This window comes from Hordeum vulgare, chromosome 1H (assembly GCF_904849725.1).
Source record: "Hordeum vulgare subsp. vulgare chromosome 1H, MorexV3_pseudomolecules_assembly, whole genome shotgun sequence".
In the NCBI taxonomy this organism is placed as follows: domain Eukaryota; kingdom Viridiplantae; phylum Streptophyta; class Magnoliopsida; order Poales; family Poaceae; genus Hordeum; species Hordeum vulgare.
The window spans coordinates 114,326,720-114,342,130 of record NC_058518.1 but is presented as its reverse complement, the minus strand read 5'-3'; positions in this window follow the sequence as shown (position 1 = coordinate 114,342,130).

Here is a 15,411-nt window from a genome sequence, read left to right as displayed (position 1 = left end):
TGTGAAGCTATGTGCATTCCTCAATGCAATATCTCAGAAGGTAATCGATCGAGAACGTCTGGAAAGTCTATAGAAGGATGTGGTCCAATATCTTGTCAGTTTTGAGTTGGTGTTCCCCCCGTCCTTCCTCAATACTATGACGCATCTCCTGGTTCACCTAGTCGACGAGATTTCCATTCTCGGTCCTGTACTTCTACACAATATGTTCCCCTTCGAGATGTTCATGGGAGTCTTAAAGAAATATGCTCATAACCGTGCTAGGCCAGAAGGAAGCATCTCCAAGGGCTATGGAACAGAGGAGGTCATTGGGTTCTGTGTAGACTTCCTTCCTGACCTTAAGTCGATTGGTGTTCCTGAATTGCGGCATGAGGAGAGACTGAGTGGAAAAGGCAGACTAGGAAAGAAAGCAATGATATGTAGGGACGGGCATTCTTTCACTCAAGCGCACTACACAGTTCAAAAAACCTTCGTGGCTTCGTATATCGAGGAGCACAAGAATTTTGTATGCTCCGAGTTCCCGGGGAAGGTTATCTCCTTGATTGAAGAAAAATACATGGATACTTTCGGCAGTTGGTTGCGAGCACGTCTCATGCAAGACAAGACTGTTGGAGATCAACTCTACTTGTTGGCTGTGTCACCTTCTTCGACTGTATTACATTTCCAAGGGTACGAGATAAATGGGAATACATTTTACATGACCGCCCAAGATAAAAAGAGCACCAACCAAAACAGTGGTGTCCGCTATGATGCGACAGACGAGAATGGGAAAAAGGACACATACTATGGTTACATAGAGGAGATATGTGAACTTGACTGCGGACCTACTTTTAAGGTCCCTTTGTTTCGGTGTAGTTGGGTGAACATGAATGGAGAAGGGGTAAAGGTAGACCAGTTGTACGGAATGACAACAGTTGATCTCAAGAATCTTGGTTACACAGACGAGCCATTCGTCCTAGCCAATGATGTGGCTCAGGTTTTCTACGTGAAAGACATGTCCTCCAGAACGAAAAAAGAAAAAAAATAAGCAAATGAATACATAAGACGATGAGCCAAAGCGTCACATAGTTCTTTCAGGGAAAAGAAACATCGTGGGGATCGAGGACAAGACAGACATGTCAGCAGATTATAATAAGTTTGATGAAATTCCGCCCTTCATAGTGAGAATTGACCCAAGCATCCCGTTAAATAATGAAGATGCTCCATGGTTACGAACAAAGTGATCATAGGCAAGGGATCGAAATATAAATCTATGTAATGTATTAAACTTTATGTGATGTGTACTAATGTATTAAACTTTATGTGATGTGTACTAATGTATCAAACTTTATGTGATGTGTACTAATGATACTTTGTGATGTGCCTTTGAATGGTGCATTTTGAACACACAAAAAGTATGGAGTTCAAATAAGTTCAAAAAAATGAAATCCCTTTGTAACAGATGAGTTCTCGTTCGAAACCGTGACACTTCGAGAGAGATTGTCCGTTTTGTACACGAAGTGCATACTGTTTTTGTCGTAACTCTCTCAACTTTTTAGCACATGCTATGTGGGTGAAATGACAGTCCCATGCCAACTTTCAACATTTTTTGAGTTCATTTGTAGTGCTTTTCAATTTCAGGGTCAACTAGCTCAAAAAAAGTAAATGCACGGAAAATACCAAATGAAGTCAGCAATTGTTGAAAATTTGTGATGTGCCTTTGATTGGTGCATTTTGAACACACAAAAAGTATGGAGTTCAAATAAGTTCAAAAAATGAAATCCCTTTGTAACAGATGAGTTCTCATTCGAAACCCTGATACTTCACGAGAGATTGTCCGTTTTGTACACGAAGTGCATCTAGTTTTTGTCATTACCCTCTCAACTTTTTAGCACATGCTATTTCGGTGAAATGATGATACCATGCCAACTTTCAACATTTTGGGAGTTCATTTTTAGTGCTTTCCAATTTCAGGGTCAACTAGCTCAAAAGAAATAATTAAATGCACGGAAAATACCAAATGAAGTCAGAAATTGTTGAAAATTTGTGATGTGCCTTTGAATAATGCATTTTGAACACACAAAAATTATGGAGTTCAACTAAGTTCAAAAAAATGAAATCCCTTTGTAACACATGAGTTCTCGTTCGAAACCCTCGTACTTCGAGAGAGATTGTACGTTTTGTACACGAAGTGCATCCAGTTTTTGTCGTAACCCTCTCAACTTTTTGGCACATGCTATGTGGGTGAAATGACGATACCATGCCAACTTTCAACATTTCCAGAGTTCATTTGTAGTGCTTTTAATTTTTAGGGTCAACTAGCTCAAAAAAAAAGTAAATGCACGAAAAATACCAAATGAAGTCAGAAATTGTTGAAAATTTGTGATGTGCCTTTGAATGGTGAATTTTGAACACACAAAAAGTATGGAGTCCAAATAAGTTCAAAGAAATCCCTTTGCAAGAGATGAGTTCTCGTTCGAAACCGTGATACTTCGAGAGAGATTGTCCGTTTTGTACACGAAGTGCATCCAGTTTTTGTCGAACCCTCTCAACTTTTTAGCACATGCTATGTGTGTGAAATGATGATACCATGCCAACTTTCAACATTTTCAGAGTTCATTTGTTGTGCTTTTCAATTTCAGGGTCAACTAGCTCAAAAAAAAGTAAATGCACGAAAAATACCGAATGAAGTTAGAAATTGTTGAAAATTTGTGACGTGCCTTTGAATGGTGCAATTTGAACACACAAAAAGTATGGAGTTTAAATAAGTTCAAAAAAATGAAATCCCTTTGTAACAGATGAGTTCTCGTTCGAAACCCTGATACTTCGAGAGAGATTGTCCGATTTGTACACGAAGTGCATCGAGTTTTTGCCGTAACCCTCTCAACTTTTCAGCACATGCTATGTGGGTGAAATTATGATAGCATGCCAACTTTCAACCCTTTCAGAGTTCATTTGTAGTGCTTTTCAATTTCAGGGTCAATAGCTCAAAAAAATTAAGTAAATGCACGGAACATACCAAATGAAGTCAGAAATTGTTGAAACTTTGTGATGTGCCTTTGAATGGTGCATTTTGAACACACAAAAAGTATGGAGTTCAAATATGTCTAAAAAAATGAAATCCCTTTGTAACATATGATTTCTCGTTCGAAACCCTAATACTTTGAGAGAGATTGTCCGTTTTGTACACGAAGTGCATCCAGTTTTTGTCCTAACCGTATCAACTTTTTATCACATGCTATCTGGGTGAAATGTTGATACCATGCCAACTTTCAACATTTTCAGGCTTCATTTGTAGTGCTTTTCAATTTCAGGGTCAACTAGCTCAAAAAATAGTAAATGCACGGAAAATACCAAATGAAGTCAGAAATTGTTGAAAATTTGTGATGTGCCTTTGAATGGTGCATTTTGAACACACAAAAAGTATGGAGTTCAAATAAGTTAAAAAAAATGAAATCCCTTTGTAATACATGAGTTCTCGTTCGAAACTCTGATACTTCGAGAGAGTTTTTCCGTTTTGTACACGAAGTGTTTTTTTCGTAACCCTCTCAATTTTTTATCACATGCTATGTGGGTGAAATGATTATACCATGCCAACTTTCAACATTTTAAGAGTTCATTTGTAGTGCTTTTCAATTTGTGGGTCAACTAGGTCAAAAAAAAGAAATGAACGAAAATACCAAATGAAGTCAGATATTGTTGAAAATTTGTGTTGTGCCTTTGAATGGTGTATTTTGAACACACAAAAAGTATGGAGTTAAAATAAGTTCAAAAAAATGAAATCCCTTTGTAATAGATGAGTTCTCGTTCGAAACCCTAATACTTCGAGAGAGCTTGTCCGTTTTGTACACGAAGTGCATCCAGTTTTTATCGTAACCCTCTCAACTTTTTAGCACATGCTATGTGTGTGTAATGATGATAGCATGCCAACTTTCAATATTTTTAGAGTTCATTTGTAGTGCTTTTCAATTTCAGGGTCAACTAGCTCAAATAAATAAGTAAATGCACGGAAAATATCAAATGAAGTCAGAAATTGTTGAAAATTTGTGATGTGCCTTTGAATGGTGCTTTTGAGTGCAAAAAAATATGGAGTTCAAATAAGTTCAAAAAATGAAATCCCTTTGTAATAAATGAGTTCTCGTTCGAAACCCTAATACTTCGAGAGAGATTGTCTGTTTTGTCCAAGAAGTGCATCCAATTTTTGTCGTAAATCTCTCAACTTTTTAGAACATGCTATGTGGGTGAAATGATGATACCATGCCAACTTTAAACATTTTCAGAGTTCATTTGTAGTGCTTTTCAATTTTATGGTCAACTAGGTCAACAAAATAAGTAAATGCACAGAAAATACCAAATGAAGTTTGAAATTTCATAAAGTTTTTTTGTTAAAATATTTAATAGAAAACAACAAAAATGAGTCAACTAAAAAGAATCAACTAAAACGTTAACTAAAATGAATGAATAAAAATAATCAACTGAAATTATCAAAGTGCTTATTTGTTAGAAAGAATAAGTAAAACATTAACTAAAAGAAACCAAAAAAAATCAACTCAAAAGAATTTTCATAAAGTTTTTTTGGTTAAAATCTTTAATAGAAAACTAAAATAGAAGAGAAAAAGAAACTTTAATAGCAAAAAATGAAAGTAAAGTTATTCACAAATTTCAAAGAATTCAAATTTGAAAACTAAATATTTAGGTGTATGTATTTAGGTGTAAGTAGAAAATAAAATAAAAATAAATCAAAGAACAAAACAAAAATAATGGAAAAAATAGAAAATATATGAGAATTTATAGAGAAAATTCAACCTAAATTCAAAGTGAACTCACTTTGAATTTATGTGGAATTTTGTCTTTAAATTCACATATTTTTAAATTTTTAAATTTAGAATGTGTTTAGGCCCGTAAGCCTGCTTTAGAGAGGAGGTCTAAAGAGCACGCGGAATGGTGCTTATAAAGCACTGCCAGCGCTCCTCGCTAGGCGAGGTGGAACTAAAGGTTTGCACTGCGTCGCGCCGGTGCTAGCCCAGGCCTTTAGTCCCGGGTCGTGGCTCGAACCGGTACTAAAGACCCCCTTTAGTCCGGGTCGAGCCACGACCCGGGACTAAAGACCCTCTCTTCCTGCCCCTCCGCGTGCCAAAAATTGGTCTTTAGTCCCGGGTCGTGGCTCAAACCGGGACTAAAGGGGGTCTTTAGTCCCGATTCTAGCCATGACCCGGGACTAAAGCTCCGCCTATATAAGGGGAGTTGGAAATTTTGCAACCTAAATCGTTGTAGTTCGATCGTCTTCCTCTCGTCTCGCTCGCCTGCAACTGGACGAACGGCGAGGTCGCGAGGCTGCGCACCTTCGCCGTCACCCTTGCCGTCCTCCTCACCGTCGGCCCTGCCGTCCTCCTCGCCGTCGTCGTACACGCGTCGTTGCCCCTACCGTACCTCCTCCTCGTCATCACTGTCGCGCGCCTTGCCGGCGCCGTCCTCCTCGCGTCGTTGTCGCCCCGCCGTCCTCCTCGCTGGCGCGAGACCTCCCCGCCGGTGAGCCTCTCTCCTGTCCTCTCGATCGGTCGATCGTCGATCGACATGCATGTGTACATGCTTAATTGTTTAATTAGTGTTTTTGTAGATTATATGTATGTGCTTAATTTGTTTTGTATATAGATGTAATTAGTGTTTTTGTAGATTATTGCTTAATTTTGCTATTGTATATGCTTAAGTGTTATTAAGGGTTAGTGTTTTGTAGATTATTGCTTAATTAATGTTTTGTAGAATATTTGGTGAATTTAGGGTTAGGTAGGTTAGTAGTGTTAAATAGGTTAATTAGTGTTAATTAGTTAGTTTAGGGCCTTTTAGTTTAATTAGTAGATTAATTTGGTTATTTGTAGATTAGGTAGATGCTTAATTAGTAGATTAGGTTATTTATGTTATTTTTTTGTTATGTAAATTTGTGTTATTAGAGTTAGGTAGTTAATTAGTGTTAATTAATAAGTTAGTGTTAGCTAGTTTAGGGTTATGTAAATTTAATTAAGTTAGTTTAGGGTCTTTTAGTTTAGGTCACTTAAATCACTACAAAAATCACTCAAATCTACAATCTACAAATTAATCTACAATCTACAAATATCACTTAAATCACTACAAAAATCACTTAAGCATATAATCATATATGCTTAAGTGATTTTTGTAGTGATTTAAGTGATATTTGTAAATTGTAGATTAATTTCTAGATTGTAGATTTTACATGTTTAAGTGAATTTTCTTTTAGGTGTATGTTAAGCTAGAGAAAACAACATTGTTAGCTAGTGTTAATTAATAATGGATTTATCAAGAATGCCACATTATGTATGTGCACAAAAGTTGATTCAATTTTTTTGATCTCATCTATGTAACCTAGCTAGCTAGATTTTATATGTCACGTTGTTTGTCAAAGTATTGAAGAAATCCATGGCTTCATCATTACCTCGTAGTAACAGACGCATGGCGCTATCAAGCTCTCGAAAGTTGTTTTGGAACGGAGTTCCTGATAGAATAATTCACTTTTTGGTACAAAGTTCAACAAAGTCCTTCCAAATAGCGATATTCGGATGGCTCTTTTTAAACTCCATACCAAAAAGCTAATTTTTATATTCCGAATACCATTACAAAACAACTTTGTAAAGCTTCATAGCATCATGCGCCTATCACTACTAGGTAATGATGAAGTCATGGTTTTCTTGAATCCTTTGAAAATAGACAATGTGACACATAGAAGGGTAGATGAGATCAGGAAAAATATGGATCATTTTCTACACATCCAGAATGTCGCCATGTTGTTAAATCCCTTAAAGGTTAAGAGAATCCATTACACATATTTTAGAGTATAGATTCACTCATTTTTCTCCTGCTACCTCTTGAGCTTGCGTTGGTTTTTCCCTTGAAGAGGAAAGGGTGATGCAGCAAAGTAGCGATAAGTATTTCCCTCAGTTTGAGAACCAAGGTATCAATCCAGTAGGAGTATCAAGATGAGGCACAAATGCACCTGCGCAAAAAAACTTGCACCCAACGCGATAAAGGGGTTGTCAATCCCTTCACGATTATTTGCAAGGTGAGATCTGAAGGTGAAAAGTGCAACAAAGTATTTTTGGTATTTTTATAGATCTGAATATAGGATGTGAAGTAGACCCGGGGGCCATAGTGTTCACTTGAGGCTTCTCTCATGATAGCAAGTATTACGGTGGGTGAACGAATTACTGTCAAGCAATTGATAGAATCGCGCAAAGTCATGACGATATCTAAGGCAATGATCATACATATAGGCATCATGTCTGAGACAAGTAGACCGATACTGTCTGCATCTAATACTATTACTCCACACATCGATCGCTATCCAGCATGCATCTACTGTATTAAGTTCATAACAAACAGAGTAACGCCTTAAGCAAGATGACATGATGTAGAGGGATAAATTCATGCAATATGATATAAACCCCATATTTTTACCCTTGATGGAAACAACACGACGCGTGCCTCGCTACCCTTTCTGTCACTGGGTGAGGACACTGCACGGTATGAACCCAAAACCAAGCACTTCTCCTATTGCAAGAATTATAGATCAAGTTGGCCAAACCAAACCCATAACTCGAAGAGAATTACAAGGATACGAAATCATGCATAAGAGAGATCAGAAGAGACTCAAATAATATTCATAGATAATCTGATCATAAATCCACAATTCATCGGATCTCAACAAACACACCGCAAAAGAAAGTTACATCGGATAGATCTCCATAAAGATCATGGAGAACTTTGTATTGAAGATCCAAGAGAGAGAAGAAGCCATCTAGCTTCTAGATATGAACCCGAAGGTTTGTGGTGAACTACTCACGCATCATCGGAGAGGAAATGGTGTTGATGAAGAAGCCCTCCGTGTCCGAAACCCCCTCCGGCAGGGCACCAAAACGGTCCCCAGATGGGATCTTGCGGAGACAGAAGCTTGCGGTGGCGAAAAAGTATTTTCGTGGCTCTCTCCTTTGGTTTCAGGATTTTAGAGAATTTATAGGCGAAAGAGGTAGGGCAAAGGAGCCACGTGGGGCCCACAAGCGTGCCAGGCGCGCCCCCCCCTATGGCGCGGCTAGGGGGCTTGTGATCTCCCACGAGGTCTCCTGCCTTGGTTCTCAAGTCCCATGCGTATCTTCTGTTATGGAAAAAATCATCCCGCAGGTTTTATTCCGTTTGGACTCCGTTTAATATTCTTTTCCGAAAAAGGTCAAAACACGGAAAAAACAGAAACTGGCACGAGGCACTGAGTTAATAGGTTATTCCAAAAAAGATATAAAATAGCATATTCATGCATATAAAACATCTAAAGTTGACAAGATAATAGCATGGAACCATAAAAAATTATAGATACGTTGGAGACGTATCAAGCATCCCCAAGTTTAACTCCTGCTCGTCCTCGAGTAGGGAAATGATAAAGACCGTATTTTTGATGTGGAATGCTACCTAACATATTTGTTCTTTGTAACTTCTTTCTTGTGGCATGAATGTTCAAATCCATTAGATTCAAAACAAAAGTTTACTATTGACATGAAAACAATGATACTTCAAGCATACTAGCAAAGTAATCATGAACTTTTGAAATAACAAGGCCAAAGAAAGTTATCCCTACAAAATCATATAGTCTGGCTATGCTCCATCATCCCCACACAACGAATTTAAATCATGCACAACCCCGGTATTGGCCAAGTAATTGTTTTCGCAATCTTACTTTCTCAAACTTTTTCAACTCTCAAGCAATACATGAGCGTGAGCCATGGATATAGCACTATAGGTGGAATAGAGTGTGGTGGAGGTTGTGAGGCAAAAAGGAGGAGATGGTCACATTGACTCGATGTATCTATGGGCTATGGAGATGTCCATCAATAGATATCAATGTGAATGAGTAGGGATTGCCATGCAATGGATGCACTAGAGCTATAAGTGTATGAAAGCTCAAAAATAAAACTAGTGGGTGTGCACCCAACTTGCTTGCTCACGAAGACCTAGGGCTATTTTGAGGAAGCCCGTCATTGGAATATACAAGCCAAGTTATAAAATGAAAATTCCCACTAGTACATGGAAGTGACAAAACAAGAGACTCTCTATCATGAAGAACATGGTGCTATTTTCAAGCACAAGTGTGGAAAAAGATAGTAGCATTGTCCCTTCTCTCTTTTTCTCTCATTTTTTTGTTTGGGCTCTTTGGCCTCTTTTTTTCATTTTTTTGGTGGGCATCTTTGGCCTCTTTTTTTTCCTCACATGGGACGATGCTCTAATAATGATGATCATCACACTTTTGTTTACTTACAACTCAATACTTAGAACAATGATGACTCTATATGAAATGCCTCCGGCAGTGTAGTGGGATGTGCAACGATCTAGCTTAGTGTATGACGTTGAAACATCTCGCTAGCTATCTTATGATCATGCAATGGCAATATAAAAGTCATGTCATGAGACGGAACGGTGGGATTTGCATGGCAATATATCTCGGAATGGCTATGAAAATGCCATAATAGGTAGATATGGTGGCTGTTTTGAGGAAGGTATATGGTGGGTTTGTGCACCGGCAAAATTTGCACGACACTAGAGAGGCTAGCAATGGTGGAAGGTGAGAGTGCATCTATACCATGGACTGACATTAGTCATGAAGAACTCATATACTTGTTGCGAAAGTTTTATTAGTAATCGAAACAAAGTGCTAAACACATACTCCTAGGGTAAGGGTTGGTAGGTGTTAACCATTGCGCGATCCCGACCGCCACACAGAGGACGACAATCAATAAATCAATTATGCTCCGACTTCCTAACATAGCGGTTCACCATACGTGCATGCTACGGGAATCACTATCCTCAACACAAGTATTTCTAGATTCACAACACCCTAGTAACATAACTCTAATATTACCATATCCATATCTCAAAACTAATTGTGAGGAATCAAACTTCTATAGTAATCAATGCACTTGAATATGAAAGTTTTTGTTATATCCTCTTTGGATGCCTATCATATTTAGGACTAATTTCATAGCACACACCAATTACCAAGTTACTTAGAGAGAGCACTCTCAAAAAGATATAAGTGAAGATCGAGAGTTTTTATTTCTTCAAAATATGACACCGCCTGCTCTACAAAGATTTAAGTGAAGCACTAGAGAAAAATTATCTAGCTCAAAAGATATAAGTGAAGCACATGCGAGCTAAATTGCCTAACTCAAACGATATAAGTGAAGCTCATTGAGCATTCTAAAAAATTCACGATGAGTGCATGTCCTTCTCAAAAAGGTGTGCAGAAAGGATGATTGTGACAAAAAAAAGCAAAGACTCCTATAATACACGACGCTCCAATCAAAAACATATCATGTGGTGAATAAAAATATAGCTCCAAGTAACGTTACCGATGGATTGAAGACGAAAGAGGGGATGCCTTCCCGGGGCATCCCCAAGCTTAGGCTTTTTGATGTCCTTGAATTTGGCTTGGGATGTCTTAGGCATCCCCAAGCTTAAGCTCTTTGCACTCTTTATTCCATTGCCCATAAGAACATCACCCAAAACTTGAAAACTTCACAACACAAAACTTAAACAGAAACCCGTGATATCATTAGCATAAGAAAGCAAACCACCAACTATTTAGGTACTGTAGTAAACTGTATTTCTATTTATATTGATGTTATATTACTGTATTCTCACTTTTCCATGGCTAGTATCCCCGATACTAACCATAGTTTAATAAAAATAAGCAATCAACACAACAAAAACAGAATCTGTCAAAAACAGACCAGTCTGTATCAATCTGTGTACTTACTATACCTCTGATATCCCAAAAATTCTGAAAAATTATGAAAATTAGGTAAATTTACATACAATCAGCAGAAAAAAGAAAGAACTCAAAATCTCTTTCTGTATAGGAACTAAAAATAATTTCGTGAGCACAAAGTTTCTGTGTTTTTCAGCATGATCAAACAATTATCACCAAAACTAATCATAAAGGTTCTATTTGGCACAAACACTAAAAACATTAAAAGAACACAATCATAACATAATTATGATGGTGTGTACACAACAAAACAGAAAGTGAAAAGCAAAAATAAATTTGTTCACTGGGTTGCCTTCCAACCAGCGCTATCGTTTAACGCCCTTTAGCTAGGCATTGATAATTCAATGATGCTCACACAAAAGACAAGAATTGAAGCACAACGAGAGCATCATAAAGAATGTGAAAATCACATCTAAGTCTAACATACTTCCTATGCATAGGAGTTTTATAGGAAAACAAATTGTCAAGACAACCAATAGTTACCATATGCAAGGAAGAAGAAAGAGACAATAGCAATCTCAACATAACGAGAGGTGAATTAGTGATATGAAAATTTCTACAACCATACTTTCCTCCCTCATAATAATTACATGTGGGATCATATTCAAATTCAACAATATAACTATCACATAGTATATTCTTTTCATGATCCACATGTATGCAAAGTTGACGCTCTTCAAAAATAGTGCGATTATCATCAACTAAAGTCATGACTTCTCCAAACCCACTTTAAATCTTATTGCAAACATTATTATCAATATCATATTTATCATGAGGCTTAAACAAATTTTCAAGATCGTAAGAAAAATCATCACCCCAATCATGATCATTGCAACAAGCAGTGGACATAGCAAAACTAGCATCCCAAAGCTTAGGGTTTTGCATATTTTTAGCATGATTGTCATTAATAGAATTTTTAGTGAAACCATTGCAATCATGATTTTCATTCAAGGAGCCCTCGTGAATCACTTCATAAATTTCTTCATCACAATTTTCAGATTCACGCATCTCAAGCAAAACTTCATAAAGGTAATCTAGTGCACAAAACTCACTAGCAATTGGTTCAACATAATTGGATCTCTTAAAGAGATTAGCAAGTGGGTGAGGATCCATATCAATAGATTTTTAGCAAGCAAAGATGCAAGCATATTGAAGGCACATATCACACAAGCAAAGGAAAAGAAAACAAAAAAGGCAATTTTTTTGTAAATTTTAGAAGTGGGGGAGAGGTAAACGAGAGGCAAAAGGCAAATAATGTAAATGCAAGAGATGAGTTTGCGATAGGTACTTGGTAGATTGGCTTCACTTGAATACTCCCCGACAACGGCGCCAGGAATCCTTCTTGCTACCTCTTGAGCTTGCGTTGGTTTTTCCCTTGAAGAGGAAAGGGTGATGCAGCAAAGTAGCGATAAGTATTTCCCTCAGTTTGAGAACCAAGGTATCAATCCAGTAGGAGTATCAAGATGAGGCACCAATGCACCTGCGCAAAAACAAACAAACTTGCACCCAACGCGATAAAGGGGTTGTCAATCCCTTCACGATTAGTTGCAAGGTGAGATCTTAAGGTGAAAAGTGCAACAAAGTATTTTTGGTATTTTTGTAGATCTGAATATAGGATGTGAAGTATACCCGAGGGCCATAGTGTTCACTAGAGGCTTCTCTCATGATAGCAAGTAGTATGGTGGGTGAACAAATTACTTTCGAGCAATTGATAGAATCGCGCAAAGTCATGACGATATCTAAGGCAATGATCATACATATAGGCATCACGTCCGAGACAAGTAGACCGATACTGTCTGCATCTACTACTATTACTCCACACATCGACCGCTATCCAGCATGCATCTAGTGTATTAAGTTCATAACAAACGGAGTAACGCCTTAAGCAAGATGACATGATGTAGAGGGATAAATTCATACAATATGATATATACCCCATCTTTTTACCCTAGATGGCAACAACACGATGCGTGCCTCGCTACCCTTTCTTTCACTGGGTGAGGACACCGCACGGTATGAACCCAAAACCAAGCACTTCTCCTATTGCAAGAATTATAGATCAAGTTGGCCAAACGAAACCCATAACTCGAAGAGAATTACAAGGATACGAAATCATGCATAAGAGAGATCAGAAGAGACTCAAATAATATTCATAGATAATCTGATCATAAATCCACAATTCATCGGATCTCGACAAACACACCGCAAAAGAAAGTTACATCAGATAGATCTCCAAGAAGATCATGGAGAACTTTGTATCGAAGATCCAAGAGAGAGAAGAAGCCATCTAGCTACTAGCTATGGACCCGAAGGTCTGTGGTGAACTACTCACGCATCATCGGAGAGGCAATGGTGTTGATGAAGAATCCCTCCGTGTCCGAATCCCCCTCCGGCAGGGCACTAGAATGGTCCCCAGATGGGATCTTGCAGAGACAGAAGTTTGCGGCAGCGGAAAAGTATTTTCGTGGGTCTCTCCTTTGGTTTCGGGATTTTAGAGAATTTATAGGCGAAACAGGTAGGGAAAAGGAGCCACGTGGGGCCCACAAGCCTGCCAGGCGCGCCCCCTAGGGCGCGGCTAGGGGGCTTGTGATGTCCCATGAGGTCTCCTGCCTTGGTTCTCAAGTCACGTGCGTATCTCCTGTTATGGAAAAATCACCCCGTAGGTTTTATTCCGTTTGGACTCCGTTTAATATTCTTTTCTGAAAAAGGTCAAAAACACGGAGAAAACTGAAACTCGCACGAGGCATTGAGTTAATAGGTTAGTCCCAAAAAAGATATAAAATAGCATATTCATGCATATAAAACATCCAAAGTTGACAAGATAATAGCATGGAACCATAAAAAATTATAGATACGTTGGAGACGTATCAGCTCCGTATGTTGTTTTTTGATGAAATCTTTAAAAGGTCTTATATTTTGGAACGAAGGGAGTACAAGTTTAGAAAAGGTTATTAAATAGTAGGAATTTAAATAGTAGGACATACGATGCCCAACCTGCATCGTCGCCGTCGACTCTGTGGAACCACCTACTTGATAGGCGCCAGCATGTGCGGGACTGGGCTCCGCTGGGCTGTCACTGGGAGGAGTTACCTTCCGGGGGGGGGGGGGGGTACGTCACCGTGTGAGGGAGGAGGACACGCACGTCCGTCGGTACATGGAGGCGTTGGATCTTCAGGGATCTCACCCGAGCTATGATACGGTGATGGTCCCTGCTCTTTGGGTGTCCACCGTCCGCACCTCAGTACAATGACGTCTCTTTGTTGGTTGGTCAGTTATATATTATTCGATGTATTACTATATTCGAGAGATGTATTATTTATGTATTCCAGATTATATATTTGATAATATTAAGTGGATTATTCAATGATGCATTAATTAAGTGGATTATTCGCTGATGTTTAATTAATTTGTAAATACTATGGATCCAATACACGGTAGAGACGAATATCAGAAAGACGTGATGCATGGTGTCATCCGCGGGGATGATATTTTAGTTCGCGATGTCGATGTCACCAATTAGTTTCTGAACGAGTCCAGCGAGGGAGATGAGTCTCTCAATACACGTGGTAGAAGCTCCAATGAGGTAGATGCCCATGCCTCTGGCGAGGGAGAAATCGGCGGCTCCAATGAGGAAGAAGCCAACGAGGGAGAAGCCGACCGCTCCAGCGAGGTGCATATATATATTAATAAATTAATCCTCTGCTGTCTATATACATATATTAACGCTCTTTCTTTTAGCCCTTCGGATCGAGCAAATCTTCAGTACGAATGAAATGAGGCCCAACCAAGAAGCTGGATGACGGTGAGAGATAGAGGATCGAAACAGTCTCAAATGCCGGGCAACCAATTGCTCCCATAGATTTAAAGCAGAAGTTTGTGAAGGCATGCAAAGTTGTCGTTAGGGACCACATCCCTATCACCACTCAAGAATGGATTAAGCCAAGGGAGGAAGGAGTCTCATATGTCGGCACAATAGCCAAAGAAAACCTTTGGAGAAAGCTCATGCTTCATTTCACCCCTGCTGGCGCCAGAGGTGGATCCAGATGAGGAGGAGCCAAATGAGGAGGAAATGAAGAGGCGAAAAGAGGACCTAGAGAAAAAAGTCAAGGAGTGGGCTCTTAAGAAGATGGCCGATCTATTCAGGGGCTGGAAAAAAAGATTGCACCAGGATTTTATCTTGAAAGATAAGACTCCAGATTTCGATCACGGCTATGAGAAGATTAAAAACTACTAGTCCGAATTTGTGGCCTACAAGAAATCGGAGGACGTCTTGAAAAAGTCTGCAACAAATAAGATGAATGCAGGTAAGAAGAAGTACCACCATATTATGGGGCCTGGTGGCTACGGCGGTAAGATGGTTAAGTGGGAAGAACTTGAGGCATCATTTCTGGACAAAAATATCACTCCAGAGCCCTTAAGATGGCTAGAACGGGGAAGAAACTGGTTTTACGGGCATGGGGGCTTGTTGGACGCAGAAGGGAAGGCAATATATAACCAAAGACACAAAGATAATCCCCTATCGATCAAGGAGATTAGACATGCAGTACAGGATGTCGATGAGGGATAGTTCTTGTCCGACAGAGAGAACGACGAGCTCACACGCTCCCTTGGGA